Here is a 24,133-nt window from a genome sequence, read left to right on the forward strand (position 1 = left end):
AACTCCTCTTCAATGTAAAACAGCAACAGTCTACACCTTAACATTCTTTCTCTCTCTGGCTACAAAAATACTCCCTTGCTTTTGCCATCCATTCTGGACTGTTGTAACATGATACGTACCCAGCCCCAATCAAAGCTCCACATTGGAAGACCCGCTGAACTCACATTTCCAATCCTGCATAAATTCCCACCTTGTCTCCCCACCTTGGAGGCGCTGCCTCAGCCCTTTCCAGGTTTTCCATTACTTGGTAAGCAATAAACAGTATTTTCTTATAACAGGTTGTGTTGGTGATATTTAGGGAGCCAGCATTTAACAGGATAAAGAAGATCCCAAATGGTAGGGTTGATGAGAGGATGGAATGTGACAATGGATGTGCAAAGACCTTTCAAGTCTTAAACATACAGAAGTGTTGGCATCGTTCTCCAGGATGCAGTGTAAAAAGGGGGTGGGGTGGAGGGGCGGTCCTCTCTTCGTGGATTCTTTACTGAAACATTGATCTAAAATATATACATTTTAGGTCTAAAATTAGCGTGACTAAAGTACAAGTGACTTCCATTAACGGTTCACATTTTTTCTAACTTAATCTACTTGCTTGCAAAATCGAAATTAATGCGCCTCCATTCCCAAGAGACATTTCAATTGAGAAATGTGTACCTCCAGCCTTAGGTCCTTGAACTATTGTCTGTAATAAATTCTTAATTTTAGAATTTGGTTTTACAAATTACACAAGCTACAAAGCTTTATGCTTTATAGTTTCACATAAATTTCTGACAAATAAAAAAGGCATGAAGTAAACCATAGGACAATTAAGCTCTTTAGTGGCCATGATCATTTATAAATAGAAAAAGAAAATCATAGAATCATAGCTTAAAAAGTGATTGTTTATTTATTCATGTTCATTCAAATAATGTTTTTAAGCATCTAGTATGTGCCAAGTACTTTTCTCAGAGCTGGGAACTGGGCTTTAAACTAAACATAGATTCTGCTCTTCAATAGTGGACGAGGAACGTGAACAAAAGTGCACCAAACCAATCAGGGACAAGGCAATGGAGGAGACATTTCCTGAGTTGAAGAGTTTAAAAGTCAAGGACATTCAGTGCTGAAAGAGGGCATTCCTAAGTCCTTTTGGGAGGAGAAGCTGAGGAGACAAGAGAGAAACAGTAGATTCTGGAACCCTTCCTGGAGAAGGTGGCATTTCACTCGGTCTTTCAAATCAGGATCAGATTCAATCATGTAGACGTGGGCATAGGGAGATGTTCCAGGGAGCCTGAGACCCTAAATGAGCAAAAGCAAGGAGGAGGGAAGCTACGCCTGGCTAGATCAGTGTCCAGAGCCCCAGGGGGAGTCAGGGAGGGCTGGGAAGACGGGAGGTGTTGTCCCTGTAGAGCACATTGACAGTCCAGCGGATTTGTCCCGTAGGACAAGTCAGTTCATCTGTAGACTTTGAAGTCAGGTCAATGGATACAGAGGCTCATTCCACCACTTATTCATTGTAATAAGGTACTTTCAGCGTCCCTTACGTGCCAGTTCTGTTCTAAGTGTGGGGGTTGAAGTGGCAAAAGAGGTAAGTGTAATCTTTACACTCAAGTAGCTCCCAGCCTACCTGGGGGGAGCCACCATTAAACAAATAAGTGTACAAATAATCGGTTAGCGTTTTTTAAGGGATCAGACACCCTGAGAGGGAAGAACAATGGTCAAGGGGGACAGTACGTTGAGCAGTGCTAGCCAGTGGAATGCTCTGTCTTCGCTGCACAATGCAATAGCCACCGGTCACACTGGCTACTGAACACTTGAAGCATGGCCAGAGAGACCGAGCATTTGTATTTTTAATTTAATTTTATTTTAACTAATTTGACTTGAAGTAGCCGCATGTAGCTATTTTCCTTTAATTACACATGCACAGAATAATTTTCAAGCCCATTGACGGCAGAAATTCTTCAGTCCTGCGGTGTTCCTCGGCCAGACGTCTACTCGGTACCAGCCACGCAGAACTGAATGCCTTAAGCAAACACCCTTGTAAGGTTGGGTGTGACGAGTGCTATGGGCAGGGCTAATAGCAAACTGCTATACTGTTGCCCCCAACAATCAAAGCTGCCAGTGGGAAGACAATGAGCGTACAACAAATGAATGAGTAGAGAGGGAAGCAAGCTTGCAGGATTCACGAGGTGAAGTTAGCAGGCTGGGCATTCAAGTTGGGGACAGTGTGACAGAAATGAGGGGGTGACAGAAGATGTTCAGGTATACGAGTTGGTGACAGTGGGGGGAGAGCTGTCTCCAGGCTTACACGCTGCAGCCATTTGTCCTCTGCAGTGGAGGGTAACTTCTCCAGGATCTGCACATTTAGCCTGGACAACCCCCAGAATGGAGATGAAGCTGGGTCTCCATTCTTGAGTCTCAAAGCAAGGCTGCATTGTCATTTCCCTGCCATCCGCAGTGTCAGTTGTCCTAGTAGGAGACGAGAAAATTGCCATTTACTGGGGCCAATGGAGAGCCCACTGCTTTGCAAGCTTTGTCACAATCAGCCTCCCAACAGCACCACGGAGCAGGGGGGACTTCTTTGTATCGATTAGGAAAGTCTCAAACACTTCATGAGACTCGCCTGAGGGTCCCCGACTGGTGGATTGGAACCTGACACTCGCATTCAACAATGTCTAACCCCAGACCCTCGCACATGCCCCTAAGACACGCTCGCATCTGTTTGGATACCTGTTGTGTGCCAGGTGTGTGCGGGCGCAGGAACTGGAGCCAGCGTTCCCTCTCCCCAGCTGTTAAAATGATCACCACATATGGATGAGGCTTCACAGCTCAATGACAAGCTGAGACTGCAGTTCAGTTCTGCCTGCTCCCAGAGCTGACGGTGTCTTTGACCTTTCGGCCCTGTCTCATACCACAGCAGGGGCTTTGGCGGCATGTCTTCTTTGAAACCTTGTATCTTACAGAAGTCGGTATCGTTTCGGATTGCACCCATATTCTGGAGTTGGAGAAACATAAGTGGGAATTCCAGCTCTAGGACAAACCTGGTACACGGCAACCATAGTAATAATAACAATAATGTAATATAATGATATTATATACTATATGTTGCATATGTCATTATACAATGTCCATTTATTACATATAATTAAAAATACTTATTATAGTGCACTATATATCTTCTGTGGTGTGTCCATATGTAAAATACATAATATATATACTATAACTATGTTATATTAATATAATTATAAGTTAGCATACCATAACAAGATAATATACTTATATCATATTAATTTAAGGTATTATAGGATATGATGGTATAATTATATTATATAAAACTACAATATATTATCATAACATAATATCTATATATGGCATGTTCTGTCATAGCGTGTTAATGCTATACTATATTTCGCATTAACATATAACATTAATGCAATATGCTGTGCTATAATATATATGATATAATATAATAATATATCATGGGTAAATGAGCTCCCTGCAGAGCCCAGGAGCATTTTTGAGGGTCACGTCGCACATGAGGATCTTGGGCCTCAGTCGGAGCCCCTCCTGGTGGCTCTGTGCTGTGAGCCTTGCCCCTCCCCAGCCAGTGAGCTCCCGTGTAATTGCATGAGGATCTCTGTCTGGCTCACACGGCCACCTGTGGCCGCACGCTGTTGGCACTCAAAGACTTCTCAGTGGCTGAGTGGCTGTCACCCCTGAGTGCTCTGGTTTGGGGAGGCTCATGTCTGTGCGAGGACAAGTGGCTTTTACCTGCTGGGAGACCTCTCATTTCCCTTCCAGGGCTGGGCAGGCCCCGGAAGTCACCAGTGAGACTGATGGGATTTCAGAAAACAAAAATAGACTAAAGCACAATGAAGTGACCTGAGGGTTTAGATCAAGTTTCTGCACAAACGGTGATTAACTAAATACCTCCACTGGAATGTGGGCTTGGCGAGAGGTGAAAGGCACATGAATGAATCTGTCTGCATGCTTGTGAAGTGCTTTTAACTCTCATTTTCACTTAAAAAAATATTTTCTAACCAATACCACTTACTTGTTCTCCTCTCTATTCTTCCTGTTGACAGGGAGATTTGGTGAAAGGAATGGGTTTTGGGCTCAGACCATCGCTTAGGGCTCCGTGCGCTTATGCAAGTTACTTTCACTACCCAAAGCTTGGTTTCTGATTCAGGAGGTCTGGGTGGGGCCTGAGGGTTTGCACATCTAACAAATTCCAAGGTGAGGCTGACATTGTTGATCTGAGACCGCACTTTGATTGCCACCAGACTGGAAGACAGAAGTGATTTACTCAAAGTTTCACAGCAAGTCAAGCCCAGGGGCAGAGAAAAAAACCCAGGGAAGGTAGATAAAATTATTATTTTCAATCCTTCATGAGTTTCTTGTGTTTGAATTATAAATTAATGCCTTTGGCCATGTGACTTTCCAAAACTACCAACCAAAATAATATTTCCCTCCTGGTAGGGAATATTGTCAAAATAGTGTTCCCTACTAATATCAGCCTCGGCCATGTGACTTGCTTAGGTCAATGGAATATGGTGGAAGGAGAGTAAGCCAGTTCTGAGTTAAGACCTTAAAAGACATTGCCTGTTTGTGCTGACACTCTTGGATTTCTGCTGTCGGTCATGAGCACAGCATGCCTCAAATAGCTCCACTCCAAAGAGAAGGAGGGGACATGTGGCACAGACTTGACTTTGACCCTGAGTTTGGATGTAAGTTCAACTGTCCAGTGTCCTGATTCAGAGCTGCTCAGGCAAGGCCTGCCTTGTTCATCCAAAATGCAGATGAGCTGTAGACTCACCAGTGAGAGAATGTTTGTGGTTGTAAGCCCCTGAATTTGGGTGTAGTTTGTTACACAGCGCTAATGCATTAACTGCTGACTAATACACATTTGTGTGTGAACATGATGTTGCAGTCATCCTTCAGTCCAGAAAGGTAAAAAAAAAAGCGTGACGCATTAAGCATGTATCATGTGCCAGGACTGTGTTTGTGCCCACCTTGCTTCAATCATTTTAATATGTGTCTCCCTAAACTTGGCACCCTTAAAGAAGTGGCTCCAGTACTTGTTAACTTGTATTTGTATAAATATCCATCACCCCACCCTCAGAGCACACCAAACTTAATCTTGGCATACCTTGGATAGCTCCCTCAAGTCTGTCTGGTATGTGTCTCTGCTGTTCATGATTCGTAATTCTGGCTTCAGAGGTCACAAAAGGCTCTTCGTACAGTCTTTCTAACTACTTGGCATCCACTGTGACGTTGCCTCATCCCAACACATACTTGGAACAAAAGAGAGAGAAAAATAAAACATCAAACTTGAAGTTTAAGATGTAGGAGATAGGCAACTTTTGTTGCTTCTCATTTTGGGATTGGGTAGGAAAGGACGGTATCTTTTCATCTTATGAATAGGCAGGATTGACATAGAAAAAGTACTTCAAGGGCTGAACCCTTCCCCTGTACACAAATGCAGAGATATTCTGTGTATCTTTAAATGTTTTATATACCTCAGTCATATATAATTTATCATGTTGTGAGGCTGAGTCCTTCTTTGAATGAAAATTTTACTGTCAGAGCCTACGGTACTTTAGTTTGATGATTTAAAACTCCCAATGCACTCATAGCAAACAGCATGCTGTTATGGCAGTGTGTTTGTCCGAGAGGTCAGCCATCAGCAGAGCAGGGAATTTCCCCAGTAAAATTATTTCAAAGAAAAAATATATCTTCCAGATTAATTCTTCTTGTGGAAAATGCGGCTGCAATTCCAAATGTCACTGGGTGTCCATCTTTTAAGAAGGCACTGGGAGAGGAGCTGCCTATTCACCTGGTGATTTTGGACTGGGCTTGCAAAGATATGATTTGAATCTTGTCTTTGCCCTCAACTTGCTGAGCCTCATGATTTTCAGCCATAACAACAGGAGGTTAAGGATATCAATTCTCAGGAAATTATGTATGAGGATTAAAAGAGATGGTAGATGGTCAAAATGCCTGGTCCACAATTATTGTTACACCACATTATTCTGCAGTCTCCATTTTGAAATGAAATCAGTCCAGTGATGGGCTGTGACAACGTACAATATAAAGAAAGGGTCCAGTCAGTTCACAGGCAAAGATTTAGGAAAATCCAGCCAATACTACAAAAATTCAGTAGTCAGTGGCGTGGGTGACAAAGTAACAAGTAAGGAAACGTTAGTTACAAAGATTTGATAAGGATAGTGGTGTGCATTGAGAAAGCAATTCTGGTGCCCCAACCTCAACCCTCTCCTTATCCTATGCACTGCAGGGACCTGCAGACTGAGAAAGGCAATAGGCTTTCATCCATTTATCCATCCATCCATCCATCCATCCATCCATCCATCCATCCACCCACCCATCCATCCATTCATCTGTCCATCCATCCATCCATCCATCCATCCACTCACCCCTTCATCAATCCATCTATCTATTCACCCAACCATCCATTAACCCATCTATCTGTCCATTCAGTCATTTGTTTATCTATTCATTTCATCTTTCCATCAATCAATGAATCTACTCCATAAGCAGTAAAGGAATTTCAAGACAGATACTTAGCTAGGTGCTGCAAACACTGAGATGTAAGTCTGAGCCTAGGGCCTATTTAGGGATTAGTTGAGGGGCAAATCATGTAAAGCCATCCTTTCAAGGCAGTGTACTCAATGTTACCAGAAGGGGCATGGGATGCAAAGTAAGAACTGAGCAGGGGAAACCTTTCTGATTTACAGAAATCCAGGAAGACCTCCCAGTTGTCTAAGCTGAGGATCATTTGATCATCAGGTGGGTGACATGAAAAAGGTATTTAAGAGAGGGAACAACATAAGAGACATAAGACTCAAAGCATAGGGTTCTTTCTGAGACTAGTGTTATCAGTCAGCTTGGGTTGCCTAATACAGTATCACAGTCTGGGCAGCTTAAACAATAGACATTTATTTTTCCACTGTTCTGGAGGCTGGAAGTCCATGACCAAGGTGCCAGCAGGTAGGTTTCTGGTGAGAATTTCCTGGCCTGTGAACAGCCACCTTCTTGCTTTGCCCTCATACAACCTTTCCTATGTGCTCCTGCAGAGAGAGGGCTCTGGTGTTTTCTTCTGTCCTTACAAGGACAGCAGTTCTATCATTCCAGGGCTCTACCCTTATGACCTCATTTGACCTTCATTATCTCTTTAAGGTTTTATCTCCAAATACTTGGAAGTTAGATCTTCAACTTATGAATTTTGGAGGGACACAATTTAGCCCATAACAAATGGCGACTGGGCTCATAAACCTGACACATAGGAGGTGTGTGGGAAGAAGAAGAAAGAGAAAAGGCTGGGGAGGTAAGCAGGGGTGTGTGAGCTCAGGGCAGGCCCTGGTCCCGTTTGGACATGTATAGCACACACGTGCAAGAAGGTACCCTCTTCTGGTAGAAAGAAATCAAAGTGAGAAGACTTGAGCCACTTGGGTGCTCATCTTCCATTCAGACACCACCACTACCACCCCAGAAAGTACAACTGTGGGTAACACGGCCGTGCTTATTAAGGTTTCAAAGTTTTGCCTCCCATGGCTTTCTCCCTGAGCTGCAGGCTTCCAACTTCAGAAACCTGCAGATTTGATTGGGGAATGACTCTCTCGAAATCCAGGTGTACGCTGATGGGTTTTAATTTAGGATTTCATTCCCTTCGAGATGCTTCTAAGTGGAAGATGTCTCCCGAGGATGCTAAGTTCATTTTGGAGATTTGTGAAAAGAGATTAAAACCGTGTGGCTGCTTCCTGTGAAATTTGCAAGAATGGGGGGTGGAGACCTCCCGTGAAACGGCGAGCCACATTCTCCAGGCTCTGTGGCCAGCGCCCACTGCCTCCCCACGAAGCAGGTGGGTGCCCTCTAACCATCGCTGCAGCCTTCCACCTCCTCCCTTCTGCTCCCATTCTCTGCCGAACTTATTCAGTTGGTATCGAGTCACTGCATCCCTTCTTGATAGTACACAAACTCTCCGAGCGCTGCAGAATTCTGCGTCTGTCCTCTTACCTGTCACTTCAGCCGCCTTTTAGTGATGTTAAAAGAAATCTTTACTGTCACTCATATCACCCATTCACTTTGTTCCCTGGCAGTGACACTCTTGTTGTGTTTCTCCCACAACCGATTAGCATTCCCCAAATTTATACGCGCTCATTAGTCTGAATAAATTTAAAAGCTGCTGCTCCCGAGTTTTAAAAATGTAACCAGGCTTTTCCTTGGATATAATTGAGGCATCTTTAGAAAAGTAAATTACAGTCTGACTCCCAACTAGACATTTTATGCATTTACAGTCGAGGGGTCTCTTTGGGGCCTCATTTGGGCTATAAATATCTGGGGGGGGGGAGAAGAAATAAAATAATAAAATCCCCCCAATCAATTCTGCATTTACTGTTTACTCTGTCCCTTTCCCTCTTCTCTCACACACAGGATACCACAAAGGGCTATCTGCCTCTAACGGAGTCCGTGGTCGCACGTACTTCAGCTGTTTCAATAGATGAGGACCAGGGTTATGCCTGGGTTTCTGAAGCCATCACCCATGGGCCAAAAGCATCAGACCTCGTGGGGAGGAGATGCTCCCGAGAATATGATTTTCTGTGCCTGTCCCCAGACCTCTGGCATCCCACACCCCACAGCTGGGGCCTGGCAATGTCTGTGTGTTAGAAGTGCCACATCAGATTCTGATGTTTAATAAATTTGAAACCTCCTCTTGGAATGGGTTAAACACAGACTTTGGAGCCATTCTGGTTTAGGAGACAATCCAAACTCCATTACATTCTCACTGTGGCCATGCTAGGCAAGTTGTCTGCCCCTCTGAACAGGGCAGTTCTCACCGCAAAGTGCTTTTGATGCAATGAAAAGAGACATTTAAGCTCACGTTCTTGTAGGTAATCATCCCATCGCCAAGGGGAACCGCTCGAGTGATACCCCAGTCAGGTCAGCGTTCTATGGAACAGAATCCATCAGGTTGTTAGTTACTGGAATCTCCTGCATGTCTGGCCTCCCTGGCAAGAATTCTTGCCAGCAAGACGTCCTCATTCAAGGAATATTATTTTAGTACCTACTCGGTGAAAGCCACAGTGGTAGGTGCTGGGAATGTGTCATTGGATGCCCTCTAATCGAAACCTCAGATAATAAACTAAGTGAGCTAATGGAAATAAGCTACAAAAGTACAATGCATTGAATTTTAGATGGTGATAGTCCCTTGCAGAAAAATAAAGCATGGTAGAAGGTAGGAAACGCCAGATGGGGGGCAGGGGCTGCTCAAGGAGACTTCACTAAGAGCTGACATCAGTGCAAAGACCACCAGGAGGGAGGCAGGGGCACCAGCCAGGACTGTCTGGAAAGAGCTCACGACCCTTCCAATATCAGGGAGGGCTGGAAGGCCCAAGGGGTGGGCCAGAGAGCTGCTTCTCCAGCAGGAAGGCCCAGCCCAGGTGGGCAGAGTCGAGAGGACATGTGCCCTAAGTCCTTAGTGTCCCCAGAGATGCTCACTGGGCAGTGAGAACACAGGATCTGCTTCTAGAAAGACAGCGCAAGGTGGAGAGGTGGACCAGGCTTCACACAAGTGGCCCATTTCTCAGGATAAGAATGAGCCAGCAGAAATGAGCGTCAGATGCTGTAAAGCCCTAAAAATGTTGGAGGCTCTAAGAAGAGAGAAAGTCAGCCTGTGAGAAAGCGTGAAGGGAATAAATAGCCAGCAAAGATGTTCTGCACAGTGAGAATAACCATGATTTATAGAACGCCGACTATGCTGTGAGTTATGACCAGGCTTGCCACATATGCTAATCCTTGGGAAACTGGTACTTTACCAAGGAACAAGTAAGGTCAGAGATACAGAGAGGAAACCCAGCTTACCAGTTAGGGAGGGCAGTGCGGGCGTCTTCTCCATCTGCCCTCTCCCCAGCCCCCAACATGCCACCCTGTGCCCCTGAGCCCAGGCAGTGTGAGCAAAATGATTGCTACTAAATACCAGAGGACAGTGTAATATTAACACAGAACAGCCAACACAAAGCCAATGAAGAACCAGAGTGAATTGTTCTGAGACAAAGACAAGCCCAATTTAATTCCGATGCTCTTGTGCACCTAAGGCCCCAAGGCCCAGGCCCCTTCATTTGCATATCTGTACACCTCCACAGGTATCACTGAACAGCAGGGCTGGGGGGTTCAGAGCACTGGAGCATCAGCCTTCATGCTCGGAACTGAATCCGGCTGGGCCACGGGGGTATGTTGAGTGAGTCATTGGACTATCTGTGTCTCAGTTTCCTTATCTGTGAAATGAGGATAATCATAGCATCAATCCCATAAGAATGTCCCCAGGCTCAAATGTGATTATCTCCGTGTCATGCTCCCTGGCATAGAAAGTCAGGAACTCTGGGTGATTCCCTGAGTCATTTACTACCCCAGTCATCATTCACGTACATGTTACGACAATTCTAACAACCAACTGCATTTAGAAAAACTCAGACTTGTGAACTCCCTTCAACGTAAAATTTTTAAGTTATCATAGCTTTTCAGTGCTCACACACACACACACACACACACACACGCACGCACACACACACACACACGCACACCCTTCGTTCCTGCTCTGCTGCCCACAGACACAGACTGGGGCATATTTTTTCCCCATCCCATATCCCACCTGCTCTTCCCTATGTCAAGGGCGACTCTTCCAAGCTGGGCGGTGCAGAGGGCATATGGCACCTCTTCCAGGTAGGCTGCCTTCAAGACAGGCTCAGCTGGGTGTCCCTTCACACTTCCCTATGCACGAATGCCCCTCTCTATCAGAGCACTGCAGCGCTTCCTAAACCCGGCATAATTCCATGATGCTCCCGAGTCTTTCCTCCTAGACTCTGAGTTAATTGAGATGATACTTGAACAAAATTTGCCTTGCAAGGCTTAGGACAGCACTTGGAATATTGCTGGCACTTGGTAAATGCTTATTGGATGAAATCATCAATCCACAAATTGGACATAATTCAGGCTAGGCCTGTCTCAGTTGAAGCTTGAGGAGGACTTCAACGTTTCTTTTTGACCAGGCTTTACAAAGTGTTTTGGGTTTTATTTATTCAGGGGGATCATTGATTTTAACTAAACCGCTGGGAAGCTGGGTTTCAGTCCTGTGGGTGAATTGGATAATCTCTTCACTGTTTAAAATTAATAGAATAAAAGACGCTGAAGGTTGGCTTTGAGTTTCATGTATTTAGGTATTTCCCCTGTGCAGGACTTGAAGGCAGCTCTAACTCCCTGTCTGTACCTGTCAGATTTCCTTCCAGAATGTTCTGCCTCTCCTATGACTCTTCATCATGTTAAGTTTGATGGTGGATTCAATTCTGGGCAGAGAGAGCTGGTCAATGGCCCCTACTTCTGTCTCAGTTTTGGGTGATGCGTAGCTGTAACCTTTATTTTGGGTCCTTCGGGAAGTGTTTCTCCATAAGAGGCCCCTGGGAAATAGTGAGGTACTCTGGATAAACAGCGAAGGCCCCTCACTACAAAATAACTGCACCCAGTGAACTGGCCTGAAAGGGGGGCGAGTCGGCTTTGAGGGCGACTTACAGAAATCACTTTTCTTGTCCGGAAGAATACATTCTGCAAACACATCAGGAAAGTCTGGGTCCTGCCAATTCAATTTAATGAGAAAATCCTGTAAATAGGTATTTGTATACACATTTTACATGAAGATTATTTAAAAGTTTGAAAATATGTTTTTAAATGCTTAGTAAACATTCCTCTTTGCGAATTTCTCTGTCAAAGTATATTATTTTGAATTAAAAATCCCAGACCTACTCTAAATTACCCAGATTAGGTAAAGCCAAAAATATCTTGGGTTGTATTATTTTCCTGTGGCTTCTGTAACATATTACCACAGTTAGGAGGCTTAAAACAACAGAATATTAATTTTGTCACAGTTTTGGAGGCCAGAAGTCTGAAATCAAGGTGGTGGCAGGGCTGTGCTCCCTCTGAAGGCTCTCGGGGAGAGTCTGGTCCTGCCTCTTCCAGCTTCTGGGAGCTCCAAGCATCCCTCGGGTTGTGGCTGCATCGCTCCCATCTCTGCCTCCATGGTTCCATGGTGTTCTCCCCTTCCATCTTCAAACTCCCTCTGTCTCTCGCTCATAAGGATATATGTGATGTCATTTAGGGCTCACCTGGATAACCCAGGACAAACTCCTCTCAAGATGCTAACTTTATCATATCTTTTGCCGTGTAAGGTGATAGTCATGGGTTCTGGATATTACATCATCACATGGGTTCTGGGTATTACATCATCACAGGGGTTCTGGGTATTACATCATCACAGCCCACAATGTGGGATAAGCAGGTACTTGGTGCCAAGAGATAACAGGGTTCAAATCAGAATAGCACTTACTAGCTATATGGCCACAGGTGTGTTACTTTGGTTTCCTGAGCTTCAGTTTTCTTTTCTCTTAAATGGGGTTAGCGACTCCTATTGTCTAAGTTCTTGCAGGATGATTCAGTGAGATTATGAGTTTAAGAGCTACTTTTCAGTGTAAATCTAGAACTCAATGCAAAGGGAGATCTTTAATGTGTGTGAGCATTGATAGTGAATTCACACGCAGGGTGCTTGTCTTTCCTGTTGTCCTATGTGTCAATTCAGACTCAGGCCCACCTTAGCATGTCTCACGCACTGTGGCCTCCTCCAACCCTGGTCCACATAAACCCTGGTCCCTATGGGTTCCTCAAGGGGCAGGGACAGGGACACACAAACCAATCCTGCTCTGTGCCACTATCTTAGATGAGAGAGAAATTAAAAGCCCGTGGAAAAAGCCAATCAGATGGCAGAGTGGAAGTTTTAAGAATACTTCCTCTCAGGAAGCAATGGCGCACGCCCGTTGCTCGGCGGAAACGCTGGCTCCGAATCTAGGATTTGCTGAGTGCTTTGCAGCGCTGCAGTTCTTCCTAATTCTGGGGTAGGTGGCCTGGCTTCTAACACCAAGTCTGCACTTGCTTGTGACCTTGGTCACATTGTGTAGTCTTTCAAATTCCCTATTCCTCATTTGTAATGTGGGGATACATAATAGTACTTACTATGCAGAGGTATGAGAAGTGCACGAGATAAGGTATATAGAATGCTTAGCATCGTGTTTAACATATAATATCCTGCCTTCCATCCATCCATCCATCCATCCATCCATCCATCCATCCATCCATCCGTTCATCTGTCCATCCATCCATCCATCCATCCATCCATCCATCCATCCATCCATCCGTTCATCTGTCCATCCATTCATCCATCCAACCATCCAACCATTCATCCATCCATCCGTCCATCCGTCCGTCCGTCCAATCCATCCATCCATCCATCCATCCATCCATCCATCCATCCATCCATCCATTCGTTCATCTGTCCATCCATCCATCCATCCATCCATCCAACCATCCATCCATCCGTCCATCCGTCCATCCATTCATCCATCCAACCATCCAACCATCCATCCATCCATCCGTCCGTCCATCCATCCAATCCATCCGTCCATCCATCCATCCATCCATCCATCCATCCATCCATCCATCCGTTCGTTCATCTGTCCATCCATCCATCCATCCAACCATCCATCCATCCATCCATCCGTCCATCCATTCATCCATCCAACCATCCAACCATCCATCCATCCATCCATCCATCCGTCCGTCCGTCCGTCCGTCCGTCCGTCCGTCCATCCATCCATCCATCCATCCATCTACCACCCAACACATGTTGTTGAACTAGGCAATGTTGGAAAGGATGCAGGGAATTTAGAAAGCAAACAAATAAAAAGCAGATCATTTCAGGAAATGACAAGTGCTAAGATTGAACACATATACACACAGACACAGGATAATGTACAACTGAGCCTTGAGGCATTGAAAAAATCAGATCAGGAGAATTTTATGCTGCACCATAGGTGACCATTGCTTATGAATAAGGAGTAAGGGCATTTGTTGCTTTATCATGTTGTGTTAAATATGAAGAAAGTCACCCCAAACTTGCTCTATGTGCCCTTGGAGGAGGCACTGCCTGGATGGTCTCAGTTTTCTCAATTGCAAAAGGGAAGTGCTTTTCTGGATTGCTTAGGAAGTGTGATGGCAGATCACTCCCCCCTCCCATGGCCAGCTTTCTCTGCCACGGATTCCAGTGCAGCCCTGTCTGGAGAGTTGGTTTTGCTGGGATCATTTGGTCCTTAGAGGGTGTGGTCAGGAGGAAAATGAACCCCCAAAATATCTATGCCTTAATCCCCATGACCTGTGGGCATACGTTACGTTATATGGCACAAGGGACTTTTCAGGTGTGATTAACGATCTTGAGATGGGGAGGTGACCTGCACTGCCCAGATGAGTCCAATGTCATCACAGCATCCTTATATGAGGAAGACCAGGAGGGTCAGAATCAGAGAAACAGATGTGACGACAAAAGCAGCAAGAGAGATGTGAAGCTGTTACACTCTGGCTCTGAAGATGAAGGAAAACACCACGAGCTGAGGAAAGTGGGCAGCTGGATGGCCAGGGAGCAGGTTCTCCCCTAGAGCCTCCACAGGAGTGCGGCCCTGCCGACATCCCAGTTGTCAGTCAGTATGATGCATACTGGACGTCTGACTTCTGCGATTTTCAGAGAATAAACTTGTGTTGTTTGAAGCCATTAAGTGTGGGGCAATTGGTTACAGAAGCTAATGGAGGAAACTTGAAATTAACACAGAGGAAGTTTCAGAAGAATTAATACTTGTTTATAGGATCAGAACCTATTGCTCCCAAGACCCTTGATGTTGTCGCAAATGGCAGGATTTCCATCTTTCTCTCGGCTGGAAGTATTCCATGGTTTATGTAACACAACTTCTCAATCCATTCAACCATGGATGGACAGCTAAGAGGCTTCCACACCTTGGCTATTGTAAATGGTGCCACAATGAACATGAAAATGCAGGCATCTCTTCGGGATGGTAATTTCATTTCCTTTGGATATATACCCAAAAGTGGCATTGCTGGATCACGTGATATTCATATTCTCATTTTTTGTGGACTAGCCATACTGTTTTCCATAGTGGCTGTTGCCATTTTTATTCCCACCAATGGAGTACAGGGTTCCCTTTCTCCACCTCCTCACCAATACTTATCTTTTGTCTTTTTCAAGACAACGTTTCTAACAGGTGTGAGGTCATATCCACTGTTGTTGTCATGTTTCCCTGATGATTGAGCGATGCTGAACACTTTTTCATGGACCTGGTGACCATTTATATGTCTTCTGTGCAAAAATATCTATTCATTTATCGGCCCATTTTTAATCAGATTGTACTTTTGCTATTGAGTTGTATGGGTTTTTATATATTTTTGGTATTAACCCCTTATCAGATTTGCAAATGTTTTCTTTCATTTCCTAGGCTGCCTTTTCATTTTGCTGATTGTTTCTTTCACTGTGCAGAAGGTTTTTAGTTACGTTAAGCAAAATAAGTCAGACAGAGAAAGATAAATACTGTATGATCTCATTTACTATATGTAGAATCTAAAAATGTCAATCTCCTAGAAACAAGGTAGAATGGTGGTTACCAGGAGCTGGGGGAAACGGAGAGATGCTGGTCAAAGAGTCAAACTTCTACTGATAAGATAACTTCTGGGGATCTAATGTACAGGATGGCAGCTATAGTGAACAATACTGCGTTGTATACTTGAAAGTTGCTAAGAGAGTAGATCTTAAATGTTCTCACCACAGAAAAGAAAGAGTAATTATGTGACATGATAGAGGTGTTAGCCAATGATATGGTGGTGATCATTTTTTAATAGATAAGTGTATTAAATCAACATGTTATGCATCTTGAATTAACGCAAAGTTACATGTCAGTTATGTCTCAGTAGAGCCAGCACAATTAAACTAAAATAAGTAATAAAAATAACCTACTGGGGGACAAGCACTATGCTGGGCACTTTTTGCACATCATGTTATGCATTTCTCAAAACACCTCCATGAGCTAACTGTAGTCCTCCTCATTTTTAGAGATGAGACACTTGACACTCAGAGAGGTTAAGTACTTAGCAAAGGTCACACAGCAAGTGCACGGAAGACAGAATTGGAACTCTGGAGTGATGCACTCTTAACCCGCTGTTCTCCCACCATGCCACACTGCCTGCCCATCCAGTTCCGTGTCATGACTGCCCAGCTGTCAGCTCTTATCTGGCCTTGCCGTACAGCTCCTTCCCAGCCTTCCAGTGTCCAGGTCCCTGCTTTGTTCATGACAGCTTTGAGCTTCACACTAATCCTGGCTGCCACTCTGCCTCACTACCCAGCTTCTCCATCTCCCGCCCCCATCTCCCGGTTCTCTGGCACCAAATGGTGCCTGTTACGGAATCCTGGGCCCCCCTGCAGGACCCTCATCCTCTCCTAATCCATCTCCCCTCCCAGCCTGGTCTTCATCCTGGATGAGGCAGCCTCTACTGGCCTCCTCCGTCACAGGGGCCTGTTGAGTGTTGGGGTGGCAGATCCCATGTACCCCAGTTGGTCCACAGTGCACCCCGTATCTCCTGAGTGGCAGAACCACCCACTTTTAGAAGCTGGAGATTCAGAGATCGAGAAACCAAGATCAGACACTGTGCTCTGTCCCTTGCAGTCCGGGTAGTTCCCAGCAGTGTATTTAATCTTTCCAGGTCTCAGTTTCCTCATTTGTAAAATAGTAGCTGTATATGCCTCACCAAGTTCTTAGGGGTGTTAAAGGAAGTAGTGCACTGAAAAGCACATGGCCTCATTCCTAGCAGATAAGTAACCTTTGGTCATTGTTGAAATACAACTTTCTATTCTGCTGTAAGTTTTCGGAGCGAACAACAATGCTGTCATCTTTGGATATGTGTAAGTTATTTCTTAAGGATCTGGGTTTATCATTGAAATAGTCAATATAGGATGAGAATTATGAAGATAGTGTAACTGCCCTTGTCGTATTTGCAACCTATTGTGACAATGTCCACTGGATCATTAGTTAGAAAAATTTAAGCACAGAACAGCGAAACCGTGAATGTCCTGTCAACATGACCTGCGTGCACTGGAGCAAGTGACTTGGCATCTGTGGTTTGCAACAACCTCATCATGTACCCTTACAGCTCAAGATTCTACCTTCCAAGGAATTGCTGACCTTCTTTCCCCTGAATTATCCAATGTCCCATCTGAATTTAAAGAGTTACAACATTTGTATACGAGAAAGATGAGAAATCCTAAAAGGCAAATCAATTTTAACTTTTTTTTTTTTTTTTTTTTTTTTTGCAGGACTTCATTTCCCATGTTGGAATAAAAATATTATGTCTAGTATAGTGTTTTGAAGAGAGGACCTGTGAATGGATTTGACTGGGACACATCTTGTAGAGAAATAGAGGTTCTTTCAAGGGCAGGGGCTCATTCTAATGGTGGGTAGGCAGATTGCTGGGAGGCAAATTAGGAGACTCTTGTTATAATTATTTGACATTGGAGATGAGGGAAAACCCAACGGCTTCTAGGGCCACTCAGGTCAGTACCTAAACCCTCCCTGTACTTGGAGCCCAAGGAACAAAGAGAATGACTGTTAGACAGCATTGAATATCCTGGAGCCTGGGCAATAGGTGACTCTTAATGGAGTCAGAATGTGGGGAAGCAGCACGGAAAAGACACTGAGATCGAAGAGCTTTCCTTTTCTTCCCTGGAGAGTTGGGAACCAGGAGGTGACAGTACTCATTTTAATAATATAGGAAGCAAATGGGAGAAGGGAGCGTTCTGGGCCAGGGAGGGGTGCTTCCTGCCACTCCCACTTGCTGGCTATGATGACTAATTTTTTTGTCAACTCAAATGGAGCGTGGGGTGCCCTGATTAACCATTATTCTGGATGCTTCTAAACTAGATTAGCATTTGGGTCAGTGGACTGAGTACAGCAGACTGCCCTCCCCGGTGTGGGTGGGCATCGTCCAGGCTGTTGAGGTCCTGGGTAGGACAGAAAGGCAGGGGAAGGGCCACTTTGCTCTTTCTGCCTGACTGTCTGAGCTGGGACTTCAGGCTCCTGCGCCCTGGGACTTACAACTACGGCCTCTGTTTTTGAGAATTGTACCACTCGCTTTCTTGGGTCTCCATCTTCCAGGGACTGCTCAGCTTCCATAATCGCATGCAAACCAATTTCTTTTTTTTTTTTTTTTTTTTTTTCTGTGATGTTGCTAAACGGCCATGTCTCTTTTATTTATTTATTTATTTATTTATTTATTTATTTATTTATTATTTATTTATTTTTAATTTATTTTTTAAATTTATTGGGGTGACCAATTTCTTACAGTAAATCACATATCTATGTCATATTGGGTCCACTTCTCTGGAAAACCCTGACTGATAAACCGGTCCGGGTGCATTGGCAAAACCTCAGTGCTTCTGTTTTCTCAACTCTGCCATGTGCAGAACCCAAGGGGCCCAGAAAGGGTTTTTTTAAGCTAATAATTATTTAAATATTTAATTAATTAATTAGCGTGGGGTTTTCACATAGAAAGGATTGCTTTGAGTGAAGACAAAACTGGAGGAAAACCTTTTGTAACGTTTGCAATATTAATCATATTGCATTTACTGTAACTGAGGTTTTGTTGTTGTTGTCTCTTATACTTAGAAGAGGATTCACCCTCTAAAAATAAGCCAAAACATGACACGACATGGACAATTGATCTGTGAGGATCTTGTATGTGTTCTGAAAACAAAATCTGAGGAATTTAAGTCTTTTCTATAAGATATCATGTTTCCAAAATGCTCAGTTTTTATTTCTTTAATTATTTACTATTTTTTAAATGGTTGCAATACAAAATCATAAAATGAACATACAATAAAATATGCACACAACTAGGATGTTATGACTAGAGGGGGAAATGTGAATAATGATGACAACCATAATTGACTAGGTTGGCCTTCCAATTTGTTCCAGAGCTTTCTGGTGTCCCAGGTGAAGTGGAGGCACCATCAGTCATGCAGCGTTCACTGTGGGCAAAGAGGGGTCAGACTAGACTCTTGGGGGTAAATTATTAAGTTTCCTAGCTGTGAATTCTGAAAGCAATTTTTCATGAAAAGTTTTATATAATTTTATATTTTAATAATTGAGACATATCATTAAACAGATATATTATTAAACATGCAGAATACTTTGCCAGCTTCCTGTCAATCCCAGCTCCACTATCATCTAGGTTTATGACAAATAAACAGCATTCACTCTTAATTTCAAAAACACAGTTTTTTCATCATGTTGAGAGGACTAGAGACATCACTTATAAATGGTTAACACGGTCTCTGGTGACGTGTAAAGTCTTAGTGTACAGTTGTTGTTATTATTACTATTTTTATTATCATTATTTGGAAGTATGGGAACACAAAATGATGGAGTAGACAGTATCCCCCAATCATAATTTCAGAAAATGGGCTTCTGGTAGAATGACAGGCAAGGTGATCAAAAGAATATCTCGGCTGACATACAACCAGATTTGGGGTAATTTGAAATTAATAACACAAACATAAATGTAAAGTGGTTGTGGGCTTGATGGAATGTAAGGGAAACACCTATGAACTAAAGACAAATACGCATATAGAAAAAGATGACTCAATTGAAACTAAGATATGGAACTTGATCAACACGCAAGTCTGTGTTAAATAAATTAAGTCTAGATTCTATTACCATGAAGGAGCTCAACCTGAGACTTATACTTTGGACCACTAACCTTACCATAGGCCAACAACAGAATCAAATCTGTAGAGTCCTCTGACCCAAAGCAAAAGCAAATGAAAATCATCTCTAGAGATAATACGCCAAAGGTAGGTCCTACACCTGCACACCTACATGAAGATTTATAAACATGATATAAAATAAGTGTATGAGAAGTATTTAAAGTAGTAAAACAAAACTAGAAAAGACCCCCAAATCAATCAAATATGACCACAAAGATTTGCAAGAAAATCCTGTAGTCCTTTTATAAATAAAATTATTGAAATTCAAACACAATGAATGGGTGAATAATTGAATAAGACACAAGTGAACTGAAAATTGGGGATTATGAAGATATATCAGAAGATACACCCAGAATGTTTGATAGAGAGGCAAAAAATAGAAAAAAAATATAGAAAACAATTATAGAATACAGAAACATAGAATATAAAAAATAAAGTGCACTGTATATCAATCAAAATTAAATGAAAGAGCTTCACACTTAGACATTGTTGTAAAATGGCAGAACTTCAAAATAAGATTCTAAAAGCAGTCACAAAGAACCTCACCAGCTGGAAACAGACTTCTCAATGGGATTAATGGAAGCAAGAAGACAGTAGAGTGACATCTTCCAACTTTTGAGCGATTGTAACTTTCAACCAAGTGTTGCGTACCTAGTAAAACTATCATTAAAAATCAAAGTAAAACAAAGATATTTTCTGATAACTCAAAACTGAGAAAATTGTGACCAACATACTGCTTTAAAAGAATTTTAAAAAGATATTCTTCAAAATAGCAAACATTTTAGAAGGAAAAATATTGGAGGTTCTTGTATTTCTTTTCTGGAGAGAAGGTTCAAAATACTTAATAACATTAAACCTTGTTAACTATACATGACAAAAGTTTCAAGTGTAACTACCGAAAATAAAGATTAAACCTGTATAGATTCAAAACCAATAATGGAAGAAAAAATACACTAACAAGAAAATTCCACAATTAGTTCTCCCCCTCCATCTTACCCAAAAATACAATTCTAGAAAAATGAATAAAGACTCATAAAAATAGCATTATTGTTAAAGCCATTAGGGAAGAGGCACACGTTAAGATGCTAGGAAAAAGCCTCATGATATGAATTATTACAACAAATATAAATGGACTAAATTTAGTCAGTAAAAAATAATTGTAAAATGGGTAAAAAAAGATCAAGTATTATATGTTGTTTAGAAAATTATACCTGACACATGACAACATAGAAAGGTGGAAAATAAAAAGCAACAAAAAATAGAGCAGACAAATACTAACCATATTGAAGTTAGATAAGTAGAATTTAAGGCAAGAAGATTATTATAGAAAGAGACAGTCCCTCTATAATGGCAATAGCTGTCAATCCTTCAGGAAGATATAATTATTCCCAATTTGATTTCAACATTTATTGTATTTTCAAAATATACTATAAAACAAACCCTGATAGAATTACCAGGAGAAAACTGGCAAGTCCATCTTTGCAGTAAGATATTTTAAAATTATTTTGGCAAATTCAGTTACATACCTAATCACTTAGCAAATAATTATTGTGCACCCATATCCTAAATGCTTATGATAATTTCTTGGTAGCATTAGAGTGAAGCTGAGAACATGAAATTAAAACCTTGTCAAAGGTAGGAAGCTTGGGAAGGACTAAGTTGTTTGGGTCTGTGATGTAGGCTTCCAAGACGAGGCTGACTGTCAGGAGTACATCAGAGGGAGTCAAGTTATCGTTTCACTGAACATTCCTTCAAGGAGCTTCCTTAAATCTTGGTCAGGCTTTTGACAGAACAGAGAAGCCAGACAACCTGATGGAGCCTCTCTCAGTACCCAGAAAGTATCTAGGTTCTGAATGAGGGAAAGAACACTCATTTTTGAAAGTCTGTGGGGCAGCAGTGTGACTACATTTTGCTGGCATACTTGAGGGTCCCCCATCAAACTCTGAGGACAGATGGTATGTCCTCATGCCCTCCACAAATAGGGCATAGGTCTCAGCAACCCAGTGTCCCACTTTAAATTATGGACTATGCCTACCCAGCAACAAAGTCATAACTCCCGAATTAGGTTAAAAAGGGTTAATGGATGGATGGATGGCTTTTAAGAGATAATTTGATTTGGAGACCAATGGCCTGAGTTCCTGCTCTGACTCTACCCTCGGGAAACTTTGTGAAGTCTTACACTTTAAGTAGGTCGATAAGCCATGAGTTATGATCCTTGCCTAGGTGCCCAATTTACATACTTGTGACACAAACACCAAATGAGATAGTGGACGCAAAATCACTTTGGAAACTCCAAAGCAGGATAAACATGGAAAGATTTGTCATCCTTGTAAGCAAGGAAGATATGCACAGGAATGATCCTGACACATTTGTGGAACATGTTCTAAGGTAAAAGCAGAAAATAAGGTTGCCAAATGGAAATCTCACCAGAGGAAGGACTGCTTTGAATATCATCAAAATTGTTCAGGTTTGATTTAGGAGGAAGTGGAAAGACAGTTACTGGAGGCGTTTGGACAGAGAGCTGGATGATAAAATCTCTGTGGTATCGATAGTAAATTGTTTTTTCAACTCAGAATAAGACTATTTACTATTTTGTCAACTCAGAATAAAACTGTTCTTTTGAGAAATGTTCTTTCAAACCAGTGTTCTATTGAAGTTCCCCCAAACAGTGTATTCTAATACAAAGTGATCATGTGACAGAGTTAAGCCAATCAGGTTCTTCCCTGGAATTAATTTTCTAACTTACTCTGAAAAACGCAATCACTGTCCCTCTCTAGTTACAACAAAATGATGATGTGATTTCCAAGGATGCCTCTCTGTCTTGTCAGCCCATTGCCTCCCTGTCATCTTCCATTATATAAGGATGGAGGTGACATGGCAGCCTAGCTTTTGTGCCGCTCTAACCCTAAGTCTTATCCTCTACCAGGCATTATGCCAGTTGTGTCTCTCACATCATTCCATTTATTCTTCACAACAGATGCATGATGTAGACACTCTTGTTAGGTTGTTGTAACCTAGAGGTCAGGGGTTGAAGTGAACAGACCAAAGTGATCCAGGTAAAACGGTTCAGCACCCTTATTCCAACACGCTCTATCCCATGCTACTTGCATCTGTTTTTGCCCATATCTTAGGCCAAGAACAGGTCGTAGCTCTAGTCAGTGCCCTGTGTTGGAAAGGATTCTAATTCCAGTGGTTTCCCATTTATGTTGGGGACTGGGGACACTTGCGTCACATTGTCTTAAACACCATTAGTGGGGAAAAAACGCACAAATCTTGGAGGGCTCTGAAGCCATTCTCCCTTTCTGACAATGACAGGTGCTTTGAAATCTTATGTTTTGCTTTGGCAGCAGGTACTGAGGGAAGAAGCTTTCTGCGTCCCATTGAATTAGTGCTGATCAGAAAACGGATTTAATTTGCAAGACAAAGCACTGAAATGCAGATAGATGGAAACAAAAAACAAAACCAGAAAAAACCAAATGACTAAATAACAAACTAGAATAAAATAAGTACCCTTGTAAGGCTGTTTCTCAGTGTAGTTTCTGGGCTAGAATTGTTCCTCTCATCACTGCTATAAAAGACATTTCTGCCCCTGATCTGTCACTTCCTCCTTTGGCACTTGAAGATCCCAACACAATCAGATGTGGACATCTCTCTATAGCTGCACTTTAAGGGCCTGGGAATTTTCAGTTTGATTAATACATTGATAAGACATACATTTTACTTAAAACAAGGATACCTGTGGGAGTTGGGGGGAAAAATTCCAAAAATGAGGCCACACTGGAAATATTAAATACAGATACTGTAGTAAAACACTCAGCTAAAATAGCAATAAAACGGACCTCTGATGGGCCTCTTGAGGAATTAAAAAGAGCAGCTTTATTCCGCGGGTGTTTTCAGACAGAAATAAATCAACTCCGCGCTGCCGAGTAGAAATAGGACCCTGGTATATCTTTATTTCAGATATGTAGGATGCCAAGTCAGAGGAGTGTGGAGGAGAAATACAGAGTGTGCTTGAAACTGAAACATGAATATGATTGTAATGTTAATGTTTCTTGCTAGGAAAAAAGGTCACCTTGGCGAGGTCAGGGTTTCCTTAAGGTCATTTCACACAGAGATAGCTGCCTCCCTTTGACATTTCGTCTAGCAGAAACCCAACTCTTCTGACACACAAATGGGTTCTTCGCACACCCCATGGCTATTTCTATCAACATCTGTGATTCTTACATGAAATGGAATGTGCACTGATTGGAGACAAAGACCCACAGTCTCTCTGAGGCTGGAGATTGGGTTGAGAGAAGGGAAAGAAAGTTTTGTATTATTATTTAAAGGGATAGTGATCATATTCCTGAAATAAAAATACAGCTCCAACTCCCTGGGGGAGAAACAGGAACAGGATATGAAGATAGGAGGTATTTTGTTGGCTGTTGCCCTCCGTCACAAAAAGGA

This window comes from Rhinolophus sinicus, chromosome 3 (genome assembly GCF_057876585.1).
Source record: "Rhinolophus sinicus isolate RSI-liver-muscle chromosome 3, RSI-T2T, whole genome shotgun sequence".
In the NCBI taxonomy this organism is placed as follows: domain Eukaryota; kingdom Metazoa; phylum Chordata; class Mammalia; order Chiroptera; family Rhinolophidae; genus Rhinolophus; species Rhinolophus sinicus.